The 12,815-nt window shown below is 44.9% G+C and overlaps 1 long non-coding RNA gene and 1 pseudogene across 1 annotated transcript; both read left to right on the forward strand.

Annotated features, from left to right (window-relative positions):
• The first annotated feature begins 303 nt into the window (after positions 1 to 303).
• LOC105294723 lies at positions 304 to 2,384 on the forward strand. The gene is made up of 2 exons (XR_896089.2): positions 304 to 1,424; positions 2,038 to 2,384. It is a non-coding gene; the product is annotated as an uncharacterized LOC105294723 (long non-coding RNA).
• Positions 2,385 to 6,035: 3,651 nt separating this feature from the next.
• LOC111742371 lies at positions 6,036 to 6,151 on the forward strand (annotated as a pseudogene).
• Positions 6,152 to 12,815: the final 6,664 nt, after the last annotated feature.

Genomic DNA, 12,815 nt, shown 5'->3' on the forward strand with positions numbered 1-12,815 from the left:
GCATTTTCAGTATGGGATCCAGTCTCAGGTAAGGTATTACATTTAGTTGTCATGTCTCTTTAGTCTGGAACACTTCTACAGTGGCAGTGCTTCTTACGAGAGCCCCTTTCTCCTGCTACCTTATGCTAAGATTCCTTAGAAGCAGCAGTTTTCAAAATTTTTGGTCTCAGGGATTCTTTACACTTTTAAAAATTATTGGGGACCCCAAAGCACTTTTTGTTTATGCAAATTATGTTCTTTACTACATTAGAAATATTTTAATTCATTTAAAATAACAATAATAAGTCTCTTGCATGTTAACATAAATAATTTTTGTGAAAAATAACTTTTCCAGAACAGCAAAAATAGAGAAAAGAGTAACATCTTACATTTTTGCAACTCTTTTTAAATGTCTTGCTTAATAGAAAACAGTTGGATTCTTATTTCTGTGAGCGCTTTCTAACTATTGTGATACATTATTTTAGTTGAAGTATATGAAGAAAATTCAGTTACGTGCAGATATGTAGCTAGAAAAGGGTGGAGTATTTTAATAGCCTTTTCGGAAAATTGTAAATATTTTTCTTTGATACTACACTAAAACTAGATAAGTGCTAGTTTCTTAAAGACTAGCCGCTATGTGAAATCAGAAACCATATAAATGAACTTTTCCTATTCTCTTACATTAAGATCCACGGGTCTGTCTCGAACTTTGAACTGATGTTATATCATATCATTTGCATATCATATCATTTGGAAAATACTGGTTCACTGAGTTATATAGATCTTCGAAATGTTGACACATTTCATTATACAATATCCAAAAATCACTTTCATACATATCACAACTCATCTCATTGGAGAAATCTTCTAAGTATTGGGAGGCTGTTAAGCTCAGAGTGCCAGTTAACAAGTTTTCCAAAACTAAATTTATCTTGAAAGCTTGAGTTTCAACATTTCATTTTCCTCGAAGTGATAGGCTTATTTTGTTCATTTTCAAGAAAATGTTTGTCATATACTCAAATATGAGTAACCATAGTTCGTCAGTCTCTCTTTCAAGTAAAAACCGTGCTTCGTGAACTGAGGGGCTGGTTGGGCTCGCAACTCCGACAATTACGCATCCGCTTTTCCTAAAGACAGTGTCGTACTTGGGGTGCAACGCAGGCCCTGTGTGCAGCCTTCCCATCTCATCCTGAGGTGTTAGAAAGACTCTGGGTTGAGATTTAGTATGTCATACTTTTTCAGGCTTCATCACGGACATTCTTCAGTGAAACTGGCTTTTTTTCTTCTTCCTTTCTTTTTTCCTTCCCTGAGTGTGTGATGGTGAAGAAAACTCATCCATGTTGGAGCCACTCCCTCGATTCACTCATCAGCACCGGACCCACCATTGCGTTTGTCACATCAGTGCAAATATCGACACAGCGGAAAGGGCAGAGAGCATCTCCGCGGTATATGGAAATAGTTTTGACAGGGCAGATCCCCTGAAAGAGTCCACAGGACTACGCTTTGAGAACCACTGCCTTAGATGACAGTGTGGTGCCGGCCTGACTGCCACTTGGAACTGGCTGGTCACTGTCGGCTCTGCCCCTTTCTCTTTATGCATTTCTTGGCCTAGGTGACATTACCTGAGATTTTTTTTTAAAAGAGTTGATCATTTCTCTCTCACCTGTAATTTTATCTCATGTAATATCATGGTGAGTATGCAAGGTATGATTAATACCATTGCTTTAAGAGAAAACAGTGCAGCTCTAGATATATACCAGGCTATCTTCGTTTGCTGCAGCCAAATAAACCTAACAGTCTGTTAAGGTTTTGCAAATTAGAATAGCATAGATGTGCTTCTTATTTAATGCCCCTGTGTTAGAATGTCTGTAAGGAACAGTGAGTTAGTTGAGTCAGGTCACAGCTGTATGTTCAGCCTTAGTCTACCCGTGGCCCAGGCCAGCTGCTGAAAAGGTGGGCTGTGCACTCCAATGAAAACTCTGCCCACAGAGTGGGGCCCTCTTGTTTCTTGCTTCCTTTGCATTGAATGGGGATAATAGTTTTTCATTCTAATTCCAGATGAGGCTGATTGGCCATCTCCGTTGTAGAGTTGGAGCTTTTAATTATCTGCAGCAGCCGGCAGCCATAGAAGAGCCGATAAGCAACAGAGCCATCAACACTTGAACAACACATGTCGGCGCTGATTAGCGCGGCTGGTTAGAGTGGGGACTAATGAGGCCAAGGTCACGGACGTGGCCCTGCAGCCCAGGTAGCTGGGCCACACTCCAAACTGCCGCCCCTCCCTGTCAGCTGCCTCACAGATGCACACTGCCTTCTGGACTGGGGCCAGGGAGGCCCCAGCCAGCAGTCAGCACGGGCTCCTTTTGTTTAAAACCAAACAAAATAAAAACAGGTTCTCTAATGTACCACCCTCTGTGATCCCTCTCTAGGAATATCAGACTTAATTATTTAAATTTAATTTGTTAGCCATTTGGTGGTTAATTTTTAAAAAAACCTAATGATTTATTAGCATTCGTATAATAAACAACATTTAATATCTATTAATGAGAGTTCAAATAGATCAACTATTTAATTTCTTAATAAAAATGAATCAGAAAAGTATTACTTAGAAGGCACTCCATACTGTGAGCATGTTCTCTGCATGTTTTGTGACCTGGGCTCTTTCCCATTAGAGGAATCAGAATCGGAGCGGAGAATGGAGCCGTTTTGTCCTTCTGCCAGCAGCTCTGACTTCTAAGAGGAAAGCACGGGATTGGGGAAGGGGCACAGCAGATTGTCTGTTTAGCACACAAATATCACAAACTAATGACAATGGAGTCTGCTGTGTCCCCTCATCTCTCTTTTCCACTATGTACACCCAGTGATGCTGATGAGGCAGGCTGGGCCCCAAGTCACACCCAGGAAGAGTGGGAGGAAGGTGCAAACTGGCTTAAGAAAAAGGCCCTACAGAAATGCACATGCAAATAACTCCGGCCTTTTCTTGCCTGCTGTGAACCTCATCAGTCTTCACTGTCACGTTTTCATTGAGTGGCTGCTAATATCTTTAAAATGGGGAGGAGGCGGGGAGTTGAGTTCTGCAATGCAGTTCCAGCTGGTGAAATTCAGAGGCAAGAGGTACTGAGCAGCATCATGACTTGGGCCCCCCTACCTCCCCAAACAGGGGTTCCTTACCGAACAGTAGCAGCACCTGATTTAAAAGCCGCATGGCAAGATCCCTGTGAGTGATAGGTGCTGGGCACAGAGAGAATTCACCACAGCGTGGGCCCCTCCTTTCCCAAAACCCTCCAGTTAAACGTTGTCTCTGGAGTTGTAAGTGGCCTGAGCTCCGGGCCCCCCGGGGTTTGCAGCCTGACTGTGGATCTTGTCAGTCCTTCCTGGGAGGGCCAATGTGCGGCATTGGAAACCCAGTTTAATTGAGTAAAGGATTAGCCATTTCATCTCCCGGAGGTGTTGCGGGTGAACTCTGTGCTTCCAACCGTCGATGTGCTTTGGCCCAATTAGGGAGTCAGCTGCAGCCTGGGGCGCAGGCAGTCGTATTGCCTGCTGTCTGATATTTTGCCAACTTGCTTTAGTGCAATCACTCCGCTGAACTGGGATGATGTTTCAATTTAGACTCCTGCTCAGTCAGGACTCTTAAGAGCCTCATTGTCTAGAAGTGGGCGTCCTGCCTGTTACCTCTCTCTCCTCCTGCCTGTCCTCTCTTGGACACCACCGTGACACTGCTCCAACGCCAAGTGAGTTGTTAGTGTCCCCAGGCTGCGGTTGGCAGGTTTCCACTCTCCCAGGAGCAGCAGCAGGTTTGCAGGGGAAGGTCCTAGGCTCTTGAAGTGCGAGCTTGGTGCCTTGACACTTGGAGTCCTGATGTTCTTCGTGAGTCTGCATTCATGAGCAAGCAGCGTTTGCACAGTTGTCGCTGGGGAATATTAGGGGTTATAATCATTTCACACCTTCACTTTGTAGATAAAGAGCATGCAGTTGACTTACCCAGGCTTCCACAGCTCTAGAGGTAGAACAGAGGTGAGAATGTAGGCTTTCCAACTCCAAGGCCAGTGACCTGGCCAGGATACTGAGCTAAGTCACAGGGACAAAGGGGGCAGGGCATGAAGCTGGGTCTGGAGCAAAGCAGGCATGGGGACACCTTACTCTGCAGCTTCCCCCATGGCCAGATTTATGGCCTCCCCTTTACCCTCTTATTCTTGATGCTCTGGCCTTGCTAGCCACTGTTTTGTTTTTTGAATATTCCTTCCAAGGTCAAGGCTCCTGCACTTGGCTATTTCTCCTTCCAGGACAGGAGCTTCCTCCCCCAGCCCTTCTCATCTCTGCACTCAGCTCGTCTTACTCCTCAGAGAAGCCTGCCCTGGCTACCCGTCCGACCAGAAGTCCTACCTCCAGTTTCCATTTCATCACCCAGTTTCTTTCCTTCTGTCATTATTTTGTCTGTCTGTCTGCTTTTTTGTCTGGTTTCTGTTTATCTTCCCCCAAGACAGCAGAACCCAGGTCTCTTATTCCCTGTTGACTCCCTACTGCCTAGAACGGGACGTGGCCAGGGAATGGTTCTGGATAGATAGATATTAAATGACTAATCAAGTAGGGAGATGAACTTGATCTATAGCGTCTTTTTCAGAAAAGCTCTCTGTTATCAACCAGACTCCATTTGCCATCTTTAGGGGCTGAGGGGAAACATCGTAGATTGAAGGGTGGTGTGAGATTCAGCTCGTCATTCACAATGAGCATCCTGGAGAGGGCTTTTATGATTCCACCGTGGCATCTGCCTGTCAGGGACCACGTTGCACAGCTCCTGGGAGCACCATCCTGTGGTTTCTCTGTGAATGATGACCCTATAGTTGTTCCACAGAGTGGTCCGCAGAGGCTTCCTTATCTCAGAGTAAGGCTGATCATGGTCAGGCCAGTGGCAGCAGAGGCAGGTTGCAAAGTTCTGGGCACTGGACTCAGATCTTTAACCAGGGTGGGACAAGTGCTAGGGGAGCTACAGCTTAGGGGACAGGGACAGCCCCAGAGTCAGAATCCAGCAGCGAGTTTGGATTTACAATTATGTAGTAATTGGGGCCGGTGATGATGAAAGGGAGGGAGAGCCACTGGTTTTCCAAGAGACAGTGAGCAAGGGAGGGGACAAGCCCACAGTGAGGGTGACTAGAGGAGCCAGCGAGAGGCTCTCAGGAGCGAGAGATCTAAGTAGGTAGCGAAGGGAGAGGAGAGAGGTCTGTCAGCAGGTGACAGGGCCCTAGCCACCAGGGCAGGACCTGGAAACGGGAACTGCCAGGGCAAGGGGCTGGATTATCAGGCAGGTAACCTGATTACCAGAACTGGAAATAGGGTCGAAATCCAGTCACCAGAACTTGTCAGGGGCCCAGAGCTCCTCAATCCCTCTCCTAAGGGATGGTCCTAAAAGAGCCAGGGGAGACCTGCCAGTGCGACCTGTGGCTTCTGCTGGGGGGGGGAGGGGTGGGAGAGGGAAGCAGCGGGTGGGGTGGAGGGGCTGGACTCATAGTCCCAGGGAGGCCTGGGGAGAGCTTACCACAACTGAGAACTGTATAGAGGAAAAAAATTCTGATCATCTAATACATTAAATACAATCATTTTTCATGGAATAAACATTTATTGCCATTGCATTCTTTTGGGATGGTGTATGAGAAGAATGCATATCCCTCTTTTTTTTTTTTTGGCAATTAACAAGGTTTTTTTTTCCACACTGACACAGAAGGATTCGCAAGTCAGCTCACTGCTCTGATCTCCTGGTGTGTGGTCTCTCATGCAGAAACCTCGGCAAGAAAACCGGAATTCACTCTGTCCTGCAAACACCCGCTCCCTCCCTTTGGATATGAGCAAGGACACATAAGGCCAAACATATTTGAGACTATCCATGGAAAGTCTCATGAAAATTAGTGTAAAGTATGATTTTAAATATGGCTGTTGCCAGGGGTTAGAGGAGAGGGAGGGATGACTAGGCAGAGCACAGGATTTTTAGGGCAGTGAAACTGTTCTGGAATGACATTTGTCAAAGCCCATAGAATGTACAACACCAAGAATGAACCCTAGTCTATGGCCATGCCACCCTGAACGTGCCTGATCTCGTCTGATCTCGGAAGCTAAGCAGGGTTGGGCCTGGTTAGTACTTGGATAGGAGACCACCTAGGACCAGGTGCTATAGGCGTAAAACAAACAAACAAACAAACAAACAAACAAATAAATTCCTTCCGGGCCATGTTTGATAAATAAAATTAAAAAAAAAAAAAAAAAAGAATGAACCCTAATATAAACTATAGACTTGAGTTCATAATAATGTATCAGTATTGGATCATCAAATGTGCCACACTAATGCAAGATGCTAATAATAAGAGAATGTGTGTGTGTATGTATGTGTGTGCATGTGTGTGTGTGCATGCATGTGTGTGCGTGCGTGTGCGTGTGTGTGCGTGTGCGTGCGTGTGTGTGTGTGTGTGTGTGTTGTGGGGGAATAGAATTAAGGAGATAATATGGAACTTTCTGTACTTTCAATTTTCCTGAAACCTAAAACTGCTCTAAAAAATAGTCTGTTAAATTTTTTAATCTGAAAACCAAAACAACCCCAGGGCTAGTGCCACAATTAACAATTTGAGTGAGAAACCACTCAGAAAAGTGCAGAGGGGTCAGAGAGGACGAGCACAAGCCCTCTGTTTTCTTTGTTACTTTTTATTGTCATAGGGAATACACTGTTAGGATGGACTTTGCCCAGGTGAGAAACCCTTTACGTTTTTGCACAATGGCAATAGTAATGAATTATGAGTTCTCCAAGGGGGGTGAGTATAAATATTGCTGAACAAAGGAATAAAAATCACCAAAACGAATATCAGGATCACCTTTTATCTGCTGGGATCTGTTTATTCCTGGCTGTGAAATAGAGAAAAATTAGACAAATTTAACTTTCTAGTATATTTAAAAGATGATCTGGGAGTTGAGAAAAGTTGAAGAAAAAATTGGAAGAGGAAAGGGTAGTGCTTGGTGAAATCCAACAGCAGGGCTGGATTGAATAGGTGGTGGGTCGTTTTAAGATGAGGAAGTAATGGGGAAAAAAAAAAAGATAGTTATTCTGGAAAGCCTGAAACAGGCAGCAAATGGAGACATTTCAAGGGATGAAAGAAGCTGAGGACAGTGCAAATCAGGATGTAGGGAGCTCGGTGCTGAAGGCAAGAAATTGTAGGAGCAAAAAGCATGCTCATTCCTTTCAGGGGGAGCCGATGGGGTTACAGGGGAGGTAGACAGATCCGAGTGCTGCTACAATGCCTGACATGTCTCCTGTATAAAACAGCCGCCCACGTCCATGTGCATGGCATGAAGTGGAAGCAACCCAGGTGTCTATCAACAGATAAATGGCTAAACAAAATATATATATACATACAGTGGAGTATTATTCAGCCATAAAAAGGTAGAAAATCCTGACACATGCTACAACATGGATAAACCTTGAAAACATTATACTTAGTGAAGTAGGCCAGTCACAAAAAGAAATACTGTATAATAGCACTTAAACAAGGTATCTAGAGTAGCTAAAATTCATAGAGACAGAAAGGAGACCAGTGGGTACTGGGGGCTGGGAGTGAGGGTGTGGGTGGGGGAATGAGGCATTGCTTAATGAATATAGAGTTTCACAAGGTGAAAAAATTCTGGAGATTGATTGCACACCAATGTAAATAGACTTAACATAACAGTACATTTAGAAATGACTAATTAAGACGGTAAATTTCATGTTATGTGTTCCTACCGTAATAAAAAACAACAACAACAGAAAATAGAACAGCCACATCTGCCCCTCAGTGGTCACCAGGGACTACATAGAAGGTGAATTTTCTCATCAGTCGGGGTGAAGCTGTGAACTGCCACCCCCTGCCCTGATCTGTTTCCACCATCACTCAGTCTCCGACCATATTTTCTCCCAGCGGAATAAATCAAAGAGGCATGTATACAGCATCCTACTTCATGGCTCTGTTCCTTCCCATGCCGCTTCTCTGCCCGAGCATCTTGGACTATCTCAGGAGCACCTTCCCTGTTTCACCCCACTCTCTAGGACCCTACAATGCAGAGACTCTGCCATGAACACTGCCCTCGGTCTTCCGCCCAGGGCTTGGCCAGCCGTCTTGCTCTCGTGGCATAAATATGATTGTAATGTGACTGTGCACGGAACCCGGGCCGCTCTGGCCCCCCATGCTCCAGAGAATTCCAAGCGGAGCAGCATTTCTATTATCACTTTGTAATTGGAGTTCTGCAGGCTTGGGATTACTGCTAATGGAAAGCAAATGGCCTAAGAATCAAGAAATAAGCACTTGAACAGCCGGCACCACTCAGTAAAGCGAAGAGGCTATTATGCCACTTTATACGGCTAGAGATCATCATTTGTAGAAAGACTTGCAAAAACCTTACCAGCCCATAGAAATGATGCCCCCACGAGGCTTTCTAGTGGCCCTGCCCTCCCTGGCCAGAGTGCTAAGTGGCTGCTCAGGTAGGAAGCCCCTTCTGCAGCCCATGCATTGCTGCCTGAGGCCCAGGCTCTCTTCCTCAGCGGGAGAGAAATTTAATTTTGCCTGCGCTGTCTCTCCGGTACCCACATTTCAGAGAAGCTCTCAGAACCCAAAGCACTTCCACACACTCCTCCTTAGACTTCCTCAGCCTTGTCACTAGCCACGGCCCAGAGAACAGGCAGTGACAGGCCCGGGATGGGGCTGCTGTGGGCGAGGAGCCCAGAACAGTGGCTCTTGACTCAAGGAGAGAGAAGTGGCTGTAAAGAGTGACGTTTCCCGGGGTTTGCTGACCCCTGGGCTCCCAGCTAATCTTGCCCTTTCTCCTCAGTGGGGTAGTGTCAGCAATCATACATTTACATGAGGGGCCTTTTCTCCACAGATCATGCCACCCTCTTCTCAGTTGCTAAAAGGCAATTTAATATGCAGAAGCTCTGCTGGAACAGCATTAGGTTATGACATGAGGAAATGGAAAAAAAAAAATCTAAGCCCAAACTCTGCCCTTCAGTTGTCCTGAGAGAGTGTGCTGGCGTTGGCCAAGGACAGAGCGGGTGTGCCGTGGTTCTCGGGCTCAGCAAACGGCAAGAAATCCTAGACGACTCCAGCCGTTTGCAAAAGACCATCGAGGCTCACGTGAGTTCTCATGTTCAAGTTGGGCTGAGGGCTTTGAGGGTTCAGGCTTTCACCACCTTTGCTGGCAGATGCCAGGACGTTTCCAGACAGCCTCTCGGCGGTGAGAGAAGAACACTAACTCTGTGACTTAGCCGCTAGGAGAGGGGCCTCCACTCACCGGCGATTACCTCACTTAGCCATTAAATGTCACTGCAGCCCGTTCACGCAGGGGAGGGAATCTACATTAAAAAAGGTGATGAAATGAAAGAAGTTGTGAAATGACATTTTTTTCCAGCAGGTTTGTCATATCTCCTGCATGGAGGAAAATTGCTTTCAGTAAATCTTGGTCCAACAGAACAAAAACACCTATTTCTTTCCAGTTGGGGAGACAGACATTCTCATAGGCATAATGAAGGTATTGTAAGCTGTGACTTTTACAAAGTCTGGGGGAAACCAATCTGCAATCTTGACAGATATGATCTTTCCAGGATGCACTGTTCGTTTACGGCAGCGAGAGACCTCAATTAATTTATGAGCGAGGACAGCGGGATGTGACCCCTTGCGTGCAGTCTAGGTGGAGCTGTCCCTGTCTGAATTTATGTTCTGGTAATTTAAAAAGATTTATATTAAGCTTTTCTTTCATTTTGAGAGTAGATTAAAATTCTAATGGAAACCATTTGTATGCATTTGTTGAATTGAATAGTATTTATGGCCATGTAAAAAAAATGCTGCAAAATTTTGCCAATAATAAAGTCAGTGAAGCAAGAATAAGTGTAAAAACAGGAAGGAAAGACTCAATAGAAGCCGTACTGTATTATACAAGTATAATGAGAGAGCGAAGCCGAGCAGAACGGGCCGGGGATTAGGCCCCTGAATGGGATAGTTTTCCTTATTTAGTGGAAGGTTTTTATAGCCCTTTTACGACTTAAAACCAAATTTAAATTTCGAAATAGGCCAGACAGGTCCTTGCAGATCTCATGGCCAAGTCGCCCTTTCCCATCATTCTTGAACTCTGACCAGTGTCCAGGACACACGGGCAGGAAAGAACATCTAAGCCGCATCTCAGAGAAAAGGTGCCGATCCCAGGGAAAGATGACATGCCGTGCAGGAGGAGGTCAGAGGTTAGAGAGTAAGGCACAGGTCTGCACTAGGGAGCGTAGTGCAGGTGGAGGACAGATAGACCTGGTACTTTCTGGGCAAGACCAGGGTCGTCTACTGCTCGCATTTGTCGGTGTGCCTCTGGCACCCACATTTATTGCCATGGCCACTTGACTGGTGCCTGGACTAGAGCCATCTCGGTCACTTCCATAGTGAAGGGCAAGGCACAAACCACAGCCCTGTCAACGGCCTTTAGCTGGCCATGGAAGTAGTGCGAATGACACGATGATCTGTGAACACGGCCATCTGAGAGGATAGCATTCGCACAAATACAGCCAAAGAAGGCTCTCTTGCTGTCACCTTTCCCAAGGTAGAAAAAAAGGAGGCATCCTTGAGCCCTTTACCTTTACCTTGTTGGAAGGGCAAAGAAATTTGGTGCTCTGTCAACATCTATCTCAGAGCCGAGAGCAGGAGTTTCACCAGAAAACATTATCTTGGAAACGGCAGCCATGATAGCATCTCGGAGCCAGGGAACACCAAGCATGATGGTTAACAGTGCTAAGTTAGGAGAAAATGGAAATTTCCCGAGAGCCTGCGCTGCTCTGATCCTGACTTGTTTTTTCCTCCCAGCTGTAAGCATGTTCTTTAAGAGAGCTGCATGGATCTCGTAAAATGCCTCCTGATGTATTAGAGTAGAATCGTGCATTAGCACATCTCACAAATGCAAGGTGGTACTGCTGTCAACAGAAGCCTGCGTGGAAAATCGGGAGGATATTAAAAAAGTACTGTCTTCTCAAAATTTTACCAAAGCCGGAAATACAAGAGTTTTGGCCTAAGCATTTTCTGGAGCAAATAACATGCCTGTACTGCCCAAAGCGCAGGTCCTTTCCCGCCCTGTCAGTCTCATCGGCCTCAGAGTCCACTCACCTCTGCTCTATTTAGTTCATGTCATATCTGTGAGGCCAGAAAATGGGTCCGTCTGGTCTACTGTGTACCTCTGGCATGTACGACAGTTCGTGGCACACAGTAGGTACTCAGTACATACTCATTGAGCTAAAGTATGTTCTAGGCCCCAGGGGAGTCTCCAGAAGGAACCAGTCTTGCTGACGCCTTGATTTTATTGCTGTAAGATTCATTTTGGACTTCTGACCTCCAGAACTGTAAAAGAATACATTTGTGTTGCTTTGAGCCACTAAGTTTGTGGTCATTTGTTATGAAAGCAATGAGGAGGCTAACCGACCACATATCTAGTTCTGTATTTGTTCATTCTTTGTCTTCCTCCACCGGAATATGAACTTCACGAGGCCAGGGACTTTGTCTATTGCCTTGACTGTTGTATCCCCTGTGCCTAGAACAGAGGCTGGTACAGGAATGATACCACTTAAGTGCTTGCTGAATGAATGAAGACAGAGAGGCCATGCCGGAAGAGAAACTACTGCATAGGTAAAGGCCCTGAGATATGAGAGATCATGGTGCGCTCTGCGATGGCAGGTAGACACAGCTTCTTCCTGAGCTGAAATGGGGAAAGAGTGTGTGTGTGGTGGGGGGAGGGTTGGGGAGCGATGCTGGAGCATTTACTCTGCAAGTGAGGAAGAACTGGTGATGGGTTTTATGTAGAATGGAGACAGGATCATATGTGATTATTGCTTTTTAAGTAATTTTTCCCTGTTTATTGTTAAAAACTGGGAATATACAGAAACATGGATAAAAAATTACTCATAATCTCACTTCTTAGAGCTATTAACATTTTGGTGGGTGCATGTGTATGTGTGTATATTTCTCTCTTCAAAATTGGGAATACACTTTATATGCTATTTAGAAACTGGCTTCCGACCCCCCTTGAATGTGGATTTCCCCATGCCATTAACTATTCTTTTAAAAACACGGTATTTAATGACTACATTGTGTTCTATCACACAGCCACGACTAAATTTATTTAACCAATTCCTCTAATTAGACAGTTCTCTTATTCCCCCGATATGTTGTTGTTATAAGTAATAATAGCAGTGCCTGGCATATAGTAGGCATTCAATATTTGTTGAACAAATGAATGAATGATTCAGAGGACATACCCATAGTAGATCTTTTTATATATCTGTTTCTTTAGGAAAAAAAGTTCTCACAGGTACAAGTGTTGGGTCAAAGGCTATATTTTTTTAATGGCTCTTAATACATATGGCCAAATTGCCTTTCAAAAAGGTTATAAAAATTATAACCCCACCGGTAATATATGAGTGCATAATTTGACTGCATCTATGGTAGTATGAAAAATTTTAAAACCCTTATTTGCATTTTAGGAAAGTTTCCACGGGAACAGGGAGGCAGTAGTGAAGGGGTCTTGTGAAGTTCAGACAAACAGTGGTAAAAACCTGAACTATAGCTATGGAGAGTATATCAGAAAGTACACGGATCTGAGAGGGATGCAGGACACAGAATCAATAGGACTGGAATGCAAAAGGTTGAGAGAGATGATAGAACGATCCTGGGGTTTCTGTCTTGGGTAGAGTATGGGTTATGATTCTTTGTTGCAAGTAAGAAGAGAAACTGACTTTATGACTTTAGTGCAGTGGTCCCTAACATTTTTGGCACCATGAAACAGTGCTCCTATGAGAGAGA

This window comes from Pteropus vampyrus, unplaced genomic scaffold, assembly GCF_000151845.1.
Source record: "Pteropus vampyrus isolate Shadow unplaced genomic scaffold, Pvam_2.0 Scaffold92, whole genome shotgun sequence".
Taxonomy (NCBI): Eukaryota; Metazoa; Chordata; class Mammalia; order Chiroptera; family Pteropodidae; genus Pteropus; species Pteropus vampyrus.